Source organism: Epinephelus fuscoguttatus, linkage group LG13 (assembly GCF_011397635.1).
Source record: "Epinephelus fuscoguttatus linkage group LG13, E.fuscoguttatus.final_Chr_v1".
NCBI classification, from domain to species: Eukaryota; Metazoa; Chordata; class Actinopteri; order Perciformes; family Serranidae; genus Epinephelus; species Epinephelus fuscoguttatus.
In genome coordinates, this window is record NC_064764.1 from 33,371,697 (window position 1) to 33,382,155 (window position 10,459).

Below are 10,459 nucleotides of genomic sequence, written 5' to 3' on the forward strand. Positions count from 1 at the left end.
ACAGAGGTCCACAGTGCTCCCCTGTTGCTATACAAAGTCTCGACGTTGAGCACTTCCTTTAACACTTAGCAGCTATAAATCAACATGCATTAAGAGCAAAGAGATGTGCAAAAAACATTTGCATACATTTTGGTGGTGTCAGTATTGATTTATAACACCCAAAGTGATGCTGCCAAACTGTACTTCATAAAGTAAACATATTCAGTTTGCTGTAAGGACAATAAGAGCAGCAGATGCGTGGAAAAAGAAGCTGCAGCCAGAGAATATTTGACATTTTTGCTTAATAACGACTTAAACAATGAATCCACTACCAAAATATCAGCCAATTATTTTCCCTTAGTGGACAAATAATCAATGAATCATTTCAGCTCTGGTTAATATGACTCACATTTCAAAGACTGTTGCAAAACACTGTGAAGCCTTTGTAGCAGCACCAGCCGCACATACCAGGTAAATTGCACAACTCTGCAAAATGATTTCATATTGAGCACCCTGCAGTTGTTCTCCTGTGTTGTTCACTTTCACACGAAGACTTTATGTAACATCAGATGTTGTCAGCGCACACTGATGGTGCAGTTAGCGCACCAGAAGTATCTCAAAATGTCTAACAGGAAATGATTCAAGGTGTGAGCCAGTGTGTGTCAGTCGGGCTGTGAGTTTAAAACACTGTTGCCAATTATGAGTGTTAATCAGAGATGCACTACTGGTGCAAAGCACACGAGAAACACTGAACACAGGTTGTTTCATGAAGTCAAGATGAAGGATGCTGCTGTAGGTTTCTCTGTATGGTTTAAGGCAGGTGTGGCGTAGAGCAGAAAATGTAAGCTCCTCTTGTCGTTGCCATGCTGAGTTGTTTTAACGATAAACAATGCAGGCGAAACCTCCTCCCTGCTGGCACCATTAAAGCCAGTCCAAACTGCAGAGGAGTGAAATAAAACCTGCTATAAAACCAGCGGAAATTTGGCACAGATAGATTTGCCAAACCCCTCAGCTGGCCTCACAGGGCTTCAGTTGTGAGACCTGAATGTGGAGTATTGTTATTTTACTGTCGACTAATTACTCTGGTTCCTGTGTGTGTGTGCGTCTGTGTGTCAGGATGTGTACACAGGAAAGTGTTGGTACCGTACTATGACTGTGTGTATTTACTGTACATGTGTGCATAAGTGTGTGTTGAATGAATTCATCTCTCGGCGTTGGCTGAAAAGACCTACTGCTTGCACACATCTCGTCACAGCATTCAGTCCTTTACCTGCACGATACAACTTAATTACAATCTGCTGCGTCAGCCCAGTCACTAGAAGAAGAAAATGTCAGCATTGTATGTTTGTGCAAACCCTGAAAATGTTGTATTTCATATGTATCATATCAACATTTCTAAAGTGACGTAGTATATGAGCTGACTGTCAGTGGGAGGAGGAGGAGATGGTGGATGGCGTGACATCTGGGTGAGACAGCTGCCAACAGACAACTGTTCGAGACCAACAAACAATAAAACTGCGTTTCCAGCAGCTTTTTAGCCACTAAATGTGGTTGTTATTTTTACCAAGACATCACTGCGTTTCCTGCCAGTTAGCTGGAAGCAAAACAGGACTCACCGCAGGGCTCTAGGCTACATAGGAGTCTTGAAATATCATCTTGTTGTGTTATTGGGTGCTGGAATATGAGTCATGAGTCATTAAATCTGAACACATACCAGCCGCCACTGCCCGTCAACACGAACAAAGACAGCTATGGTTAAATGTGATGAGACCAAAGGACTGGACGGAGGCCATCATCAAAAATGCTCACATGTGCAGCGCACACTTCATATCAGGTTAGGGAAAAAGTATTTCCTGTTGTAGGGATGAATAACGTTATGTGTATTAAGGGTTATCATGTCCACCTCATCAGAAACTGGGGAGGGATTAAGAGGGATATTGGATTTCTCTGGAACGCTAACTTTTTAGCACATTAGCTAACGTTAGTTTCGATAGCAAAACAAACTGGAGGAAACTGTTCCAAGAGTCGTCCTCCTTTGTAAGATTGGCTTCCTGTGACATCATCCATCCACTGAGTGAGAGCATACGGGTCGGCCAGTCTGGTCTAGTTGGTCAGTGTTTACTCATTCAAGCAACACTTGCAGTCACGGAAAATGAGTGGGGTCTGCCCATTGGTCCGACAGCCCATTATTCCGACAACCCATTGTTCCGACCATATTAAACTCATTGTTCCGAAGTCCCGTTCTTCCGAAATCATCATGATGCCCTGTGGTTAAGTTCTGGTTAGGTTTAGGCACAAAAACCACTTGGTTAGGGTCAGGAAAAGATCATGGTGTGGATTAAAATGAAAAAGAAAGTGGCAAACACATAAGCTGTGAGCCTGCTTCGCCTCAAGCCTTTCCCTGCTGACCCAGAGCCGGTCGCGGCGCACCATCAAGGCAGAAATACGCCCGCCGGGAGCCGTTCAGCACCGCAGAGAGCTCCCCACACAACCTGGACCCCAGAGTTGATAACAGGAAGTTATGGTGCTTCATTCTCTCATCTCTATGACACTTGTATCTTGACCAGTAGCCTACTTTTGTTGCGTTTGCTGATCCTCTATGGTACACAAATACAACATAGCCTAGTATAATCACATATCGGAACAACGGGACATCGGACTAATGTGATGTCGGACCAATGGCACGGACCTGAGAGAGTGACCTGACATGGTGCGTTCGTAAATTCAGTCAGATGCTTACATACACTAAAATGAGAGCCCTGTTGGTCGAAGAAACAGAGTGTTATATTTCTATACGAACTGACGAACAGTTAAGTTAATCACACATTCACTCCACTCTGCTGCTCCAAGAGTGCGGTGCTCTGGATAATGGATAACGATCCATTCAGACAGTGTTACGAATTCACCAACAGTCCAGGAATGAGTATTTCATGAGTATTTCTGAATGCACCACTCACATCATCTTCCTCCATTGTCTAAAACAAGCCAACAGATCTTGCTAGCTAGCGCTTGCTAATGTTGCTGTTTTGCCTCAAGCTAAGCCCCGCCCACCAAAAAAGTCATATGGTGTGTCTCAAATCACATACTTCCGTTAGTACACTTCCATGTAGTATACGATGTGCACTGTGTACTCATTGGCGTAGTGCGCGAATTTCGACAGGGTAGTGTTGTCTCAAACCAAACACTGCCGTTGTGCACTCACCGGAAATGACGATCGCAAATTAGCTAGTTAGCAAAGTAGCATTAGCATTTGCATTATCGTTCGCGGTACCAAATCATTACAGACTGCTAAATTAACCCAATACACATACTGCTGGCTTATACCCGACAACAGTATAGTGGTGCTTATTGCAAAAAACACATGTATTTGTACAATGCAGCGACGTCCATGGTCACACAGTCCTTGGCCGCCATTTCCAGTTTGAAAAGTTGTCTCTCCCCTTCCGCTACATAGCCAAGATGGCGACCATTGAGGGTGAGAAGTGTCCATAGTTCCACACTCAACTTCTTGACTGTTTTGAGTGCACCATCCGGGTACTCACAGTGCGCTGCATTTTTCCATACTTCTCAGTGTGAATGCACTTATGCACTCAAAATATTAAGTTTAAGTACAGAAGTACCCGATTTGAGACACAGCAATACTGTTTACTAACAGTAAAAATGACTACTGGCTTTTGTGACTAAACCTAACCACATGTTAACCACAGTCCTGCTGAAACAGTAAATTTCAGTCTACCCACCACATATTAGCATACAAAGGTAATGTATCCGTGGTTTGCAGAAACAGACAATGGCAACATTTTCCTCTGGTGATTGGGTTGGTTGTGTCGTCTCTTGAAGTAATCTGTTTTTAATAGGTTCCTTTTCATTAGTGGCATCGGAAAAAAATACAGAAATAAGACACTAGTTTGTCCATCAATTCATCTGACAGTCCCAAACAAGATAAACTTAAGGAGCTACTGGCCTGACTGCCATTTTGGATATTAATGGTCCTCATAAGATGAATCCCAGTGTTTCTGGTGACCTCCCCGACCTTTACTGTGGTGTCAACATCAGGTAGGAATTTCTGCTCATACAAAAGATAACTCAAAATTATTAAAATTTGATGAGTCTGTTTTACATCCTATAGACGATAAACCCTTTTGATTTGACAAACACATGCAAGCCTGTCTCCTGAAATTTATGTTTATGTACAACTAAATACTTTTACCTAATAGCGTTTTGGAGAAAATGTAATTCCTCCATGGAAAGTTTTCCCAGTCCACAAACTTGTACCGCACAGACGTCATAGCGAGGTGTTTGGGGCGGATGGTACAAAGCACAGAGCTTTGACAATGGAAACACTTTGGTTGAGGTCGGGGAAATATAATGATTTTGGTTAAATACTGAAAAAGAAAACACATCCTGTCTCATGTCCAGCCAAGACCACAAACTTTCCCCAAACCTTAACCAAGCACTTTGAGTTCCTAAACACAACCTTAAAAAAGTTAATCAGGCTTTAGTCACCACAAGTGGATATACCAGGGAAACAAACATCGTGTAGATACACGGACCACAGGTGGGACCACGTCATTGTTTGGGAAATCACAAGTGGGTCTCGAGTCTTTGCGCTCAAGTTTCATGTCTTAAACTCTGGGTTTCCAGTCCTAAACAAGTCATAATTCAATCTTCACCAGATGTAATGTCATTTGAACAAAGCAATAACATATTAAATTTACAAAAACCATGACTTCTTTTTTAAATATTTGGTTTTTAGTTTAATATAATTTAAAAATACTGTGACTAACTTAATCATAAAATAAAAAGAGCTGACATGACATCGTCATAGCATATATCACAATTAATGATCGCCACAACAGAATGAACTTTGTATATTTCTGACTTTTATGATTGTATTTATCTCATGTTGTAAAATGTCAACAACTTTTTCTTCCCAGATTGGCTCAGGGGAAGGTGTCAAATACTTTCAAGTCAAAAGACACAAGTCCAAGTGAAGTCCTGAGTAATACTGTTAGTATTTAAGGCCGACAAGTTGCAAGTCTTTTCTGATTCTGTAAAGTCGAGTCTAAAGTCATCAAATTTGTGACTTGAGTCTGACTTGAGTCCAAGTTGTGTGACTCGAGTTCGCACCTCTGCTATGGACATAATGAAACTTTGCAGGTCATTAAAAATGTTTCCTTAATACATTAATAAAAACATGTATTTGAGGGGAAAAGGCAGACCCATGACCTACTTTCCTTCTCTATCACTCAAAATCTTTTTAAGTCCACTAATGGTCACACTTAAAAAACTAATCAAAACAATCAAAAATAATCAATTTGCTTATAGAGGATGGAAAATGACTTAAGAATAAATACATAATAAATAATAAAATAAATATGATATAAATAAGTAACAAATAAATACAATATAAATAGGTAAATGGACAAATCAATAAAAGAACAAAAGAATAAATAAATAAGTGAATGAATGAATAAATAAAAATAAAGAAAATAAATAAATAAAAATTAGATAATTAAAAAAGGACATAAATTAATAGATAAATTCTTTCAATCTATTTCTACATTTTTTTTCCATCTACATTTATTTATTTCTGTGTTTCTGTGTCTGTATGCTAATGAGATAGGAAGTTTTAACCTCAGTCTAAATGTAGACATACATTTAAAGTATGTATTTCAATACTTTATTTGTTTACTTGTTTATATGTGCATTATTTAATTTCTGTATGTTAGCGTTATTTATTAAATTTATATTTGTATTAACTCATTTGAATATTTATTTATTTATTTATTTATTTATTTAATTAATTCTTTACATATTTAATGCTTTATGGATTTTAAAAACATATGTATGTGTTCAATATTTTTTATTATTTTTCATTTATTTGTGCATTATTTAATTTCTGTATTATTTTAGCATTATTTATTCAAATATATTTATATGTATTAACTTATTTGAATATTTATTTATTCATTTTCAAAACCTTTACATGTTCAATGTTTTATGGATTTTTAAAAAAGAAATTATGTATGTTTTTATTCTTTTACTTATTTACTTATGCATTTTTTAAATTTCTGTATTATTTTAGCATTATTTATTGAAATATATTTATATGTATTAACGCATTTGAATATGTATTTATCTATTTTTAAATTCTTTACATGTTTAATGTTTTATGATTAAAAAAAATCTGTACTTCAATATTTTTTATTCTTTTACTCACTTATTTTTATTCCTGTATTGTTTCAGCATTATTTATTAAAATGTATATTTGTATTAACTTATTTGAATATTTATTTATTTAAGTCTTTACATATTTAATGCTTTGTGGATTTTAAAAACATATGAATGTTTTCAATATTTTTATTATTTTACTCATTTATTTGTGCATTATTTAATTTCTTATTTTTATTCCTGTATTGTTTCAGCATTATTTATTAAAATTTATATTTGTATTAACTTATTTCAATATTCATTTATTTATTGATATTAAGTAGTTTTTTCATCCTTCCTTGTTGCAGTCATGTTGTGAGGTGTAATAAACAGTGTGGCCTCTAGGGAGGCTGTAGACTTATAGCTGTCTGGGTACAACTGGCCCACATTGTGCAAAGTGTTTATGTCTAAAACCTGGTGTGTCTCAGATAGATCAGAGAATTGGCAGCTAGGACTCGATGCAGCATCTAAGGTGTGTGTCTGACAACATCTAGTGAGGAACAGAACGAGAAAAGAAGTTGGAAAACAGAACTAGATACAAAAAAGAGATAGATATTGTTGGTGCTGAGGCCATGTGGTGTCCTCACTTATTAAATTAAGTGTAGATCTGCAGTTCACTAAGTTTTCTGTGAGCAGACGTGAAACACACAGCGCTCATACTGCATGGCCTCTGAAATATGAAGCGGTGCAGTCGACTGTCAGCCGTGTTTACATTGGTGGTTTCCTAGCCTACAGAGGAAACAGTCAGTGAGTCACACTTGTATGCTGACAGACTGGAGCTGTTATGTAAAGTCCCGAGAATGCAGGTGTGAACGCAGCGAGCCGGTCGCTGTGAGGGAAGGTGCAGGGAAAGACGTATGAGCCTATAACCAAATGAGACGGTGATATGTGTGAAGTCATTACAATCCCCAGAGTGAGGCTGCTTATCGTCTAATCAGCAGCATTTCCATCACACCTCCGACACTACACCTGTTCTGTTGGTGAGTCACCAGTGTGCCACAAAGACGTGAACACGGGGTTGGAGAAACCCACATTATGCAAATTCCAGTCCAGATCAGGAAGATTAAAAACATATTTTCATACTGACGGAGAAGCATTTGGATAATTACTTGCTTTGATGCTGAACTGCAGTGACAAGAGGAGAAGCTGAGATCATGATGTCGCCTCAGGCTCAACACAGGGGGCCATGAGGGGGCATCACCTCCCCCGCATACACCCTGTGTTTGTATCTGGGAGGGCAGTGTGGTCCAAATCCTGCTGTTCACGCCGTCACATGCAAAACCTCACAAAGGTCGGCTGATGTCATGTTGTGACTGTTTACATTTCTTGTGGGAGAGTTGTGTTGTGTTCAAGTTTTCATGCCATCTGTCTCATGAGCCTGGTCCAAGCCACCGCTCCGACTTACAGCTGTTCCTGCTGAAGTGATGAAAACCTGGGGGTCTGTCACAGAGAGGGCCGGTTTGTGTTCCTGCCGGTGGTGGAAGAAATATTCACATCTTTCAGTGAAGTAAACGCAGCAATACCACAGCGAACCACAATGAATCTTCATTTATGAGTGGACAGATTTGGGATCTACTGACAGTGCTAGTGAGGCTGGTTTATTTAAAACAAATTAATACTGCCACCTGCTGGTGAAAAGATAAAGCTACACGTCAGGCAGGGATCTAGTTTTACCTGGTTATTGTCTTCCCCATAAAATAAAATAAAATAAAATAAAATAAAATAAAATAAAATAAATCAAATAAAGTAAAATCAAATAAAATAAAATAAAATAATAATCTCAGTGGGCGCTCTTAAGGATTCATTAAGGATAAGGGTAGAGTCCATGACCAGAATGAGAATTACAAGAATTAATATAAGTTTGATAACTGTGGGGTAAAATTACATTTTGGCACACAAGTATTTTATTCTAGAATTAGAAATTATTAGTCAATTAATCAATTACTCAATCAAACATAAAATTAATTATCAACTGTTAAGGTCTCCTGTTGTGTGCCGAAACCAAGCGGAACTACTTTGATAAATGCTTCATGTTTTCAAGCAAACTATGTTATTAGCTGATTTTCCCTCTTTAATTCTGAGGATTTTGCATTTTTGTAAAAGACTAGATATATATATATTTGAGTTTTCGACTGTTGATCAGATAAAACAAGTTACTTGAATATGTCACCTTTGACTCTGGGGAATTGTGATGGGCATTTTCCCCACGATTGTGTTAGAATCTTTGACACTATGACATTTTATTGACAGTGCTTAAATTCTTCCAGTTCTTCTTCTTCCATTTCTAGTTCTTCTTCTGGTTCTGGTTCTGGTTCTTCTTCTTCTTCTAGTTCTGGTTCTTCTTCTTCTTCTTCTTCTTCTGGTTCTAGTCCTAGTTCTTTTAGTTCTCCTTCTTCTAGTTCTTGTTCTTCTTCTAGTTCTAGTTCTAGTTCTAGTTCTTCTTCTTCTTCTAGTTCTTCTTCTACTTCTTCTAGTTCTGGTTCTTCTTCTAGTTCTAGTTCTTCTTTTTCTTGTCCTGGTTCTTCTAGTTCTTCTTTTAGTTCTAGTTCTTCTTCTTCTAGTTCTAGTTCTTCTTCCAGTTCTTCTGCTAGTTCTAGTTCTTCTTCTAGTCCCAGTTCTTCTTCTAGTTATAGTTCTTCTGCTGGTTCTTGTTCTTCTACTTCTAGTTCTTCTAGTCCTAGTTCTTTTAGTTCTCCTTCTTCTAGTTCTTGTTCTTCTGATAGTTCTAGTTCTTCTTTTTCTAGTCCTAGTTCTTCTTCCAGTTCTTCTACTTCTAGTTCTTCTTCTTCTTCTAGTCCTAGTTCTTCTTCTAGTCCTAGTTCTAGTTCTTCTAGTTCTTCTTCTTCTAGTTCTCCTTCTTCTAGTTCTAGTTCTTCTTCTAGTTTTAGTTCTTCTGCTAGTTATAGTTCTTCTACTTCTAGTTCTTCTTCTAGTCCTAGTTCTTCTTCTTCTAGTTCTAGTTCTTCTTCTAGTTTTTCTAGTTCTCCTTCTTCTAGTCCTAGTTCTTCTTCTAGTTCTTCTACTTCTGGTTCTTCTTTTAGTTCTTCAAGTTATAGTTCTTCTGCTAGTTATAGTTCTTCTACTTCTAGTTCTTCTAGTTCTCCTTCTTCTAGTCCTAGTTCTTCTTCAAGTTCTTCTACTTCTAGTTCTTCTAGTTCTCCTTCTTCTAGTTATAGTTCTTCTGCTAGTTCTAGTTCTTCTTCTTCTTCTAGTTCTTCTAGTTCTTCTAGTTCTCCTTCTTCTAGTTATAGTTCTTCTGCTAGTTATAGCTCTTCTACTTCTAGTTCTTCTTCTAGTCCTAGTTCTTCTTCTATTTCTAGTTCTTCTTCTAGTTTTTCTAGTTCTTCTAGTCCTAGTTCTTCTTCTTCTTCTTCTAGTCCTAGTTCTAGTTCTTCTAGTTCTTCTTCTAGTTCTCCTTCTTCTAGTTCTAGTTCTTCTTCCAGTTCTTCTACTTCTTCTACTTCTAGTTCTTCTTCTAGTCCTAGTTCTTCTTCTTCTAGTTCTAGTTTTTCTTCTAGTTCTTCTGCTAGTTCTAGCTCTTCTACTTCTAGTTCTAGTTCTTCTAGTTTTAGTTCTACTTCTAGTTCTCCTTTTAGTTCTTCTTATTATGTTGCTTGAATTGGTTTTGTGCATGAACAACATAATTAAATGATGTTGAGTTTTCTCTGATACATTATAGGGAGAGGTTGAATTATTCACACTGCATCCACTGTTTGTAGTGTCTGATGTGATGTGTAGTGTGTGTGGTTTTGTTGTTTGGATGAATGTTGTGTTTTGTATTTGTGTTTTGTATTTTTGTATTTATTAAGTCGAGCCTTTTTATGCCAAACAACGCAGGCTAGGTTTACTAAATTAGATATAAAATTGAATAATTTGCACAAATTAATAGTTTTGTCTGTTTTTTATTTTAGATTTTAGATGTGCTAATGTTTGGAAAAAAAATATTTGATCTGTTTGTTTTAATGTACAAAAAACGATGGTAATATCTTCAATAATTTCCTTTTATGGATGCAAAATTAGGCTGAAATAATTAAATATAAACAGTTTTAACACAATGCATTTGGTGGTCAACACATTTAATTTGTACATGAAGTGGAAAATAATGAACCAAACACTACAAATTAAAGTAATGTGACAAGTAAGCACAAACCTCAATAATTTGTGTAATCACACAAATTACATATTTTTAAGTTTGATATTATTTTAAGATATATATTTAAATCTAAATTTTTGAAAGCAGAATATAAGATTTAGCTAAAAATAATGA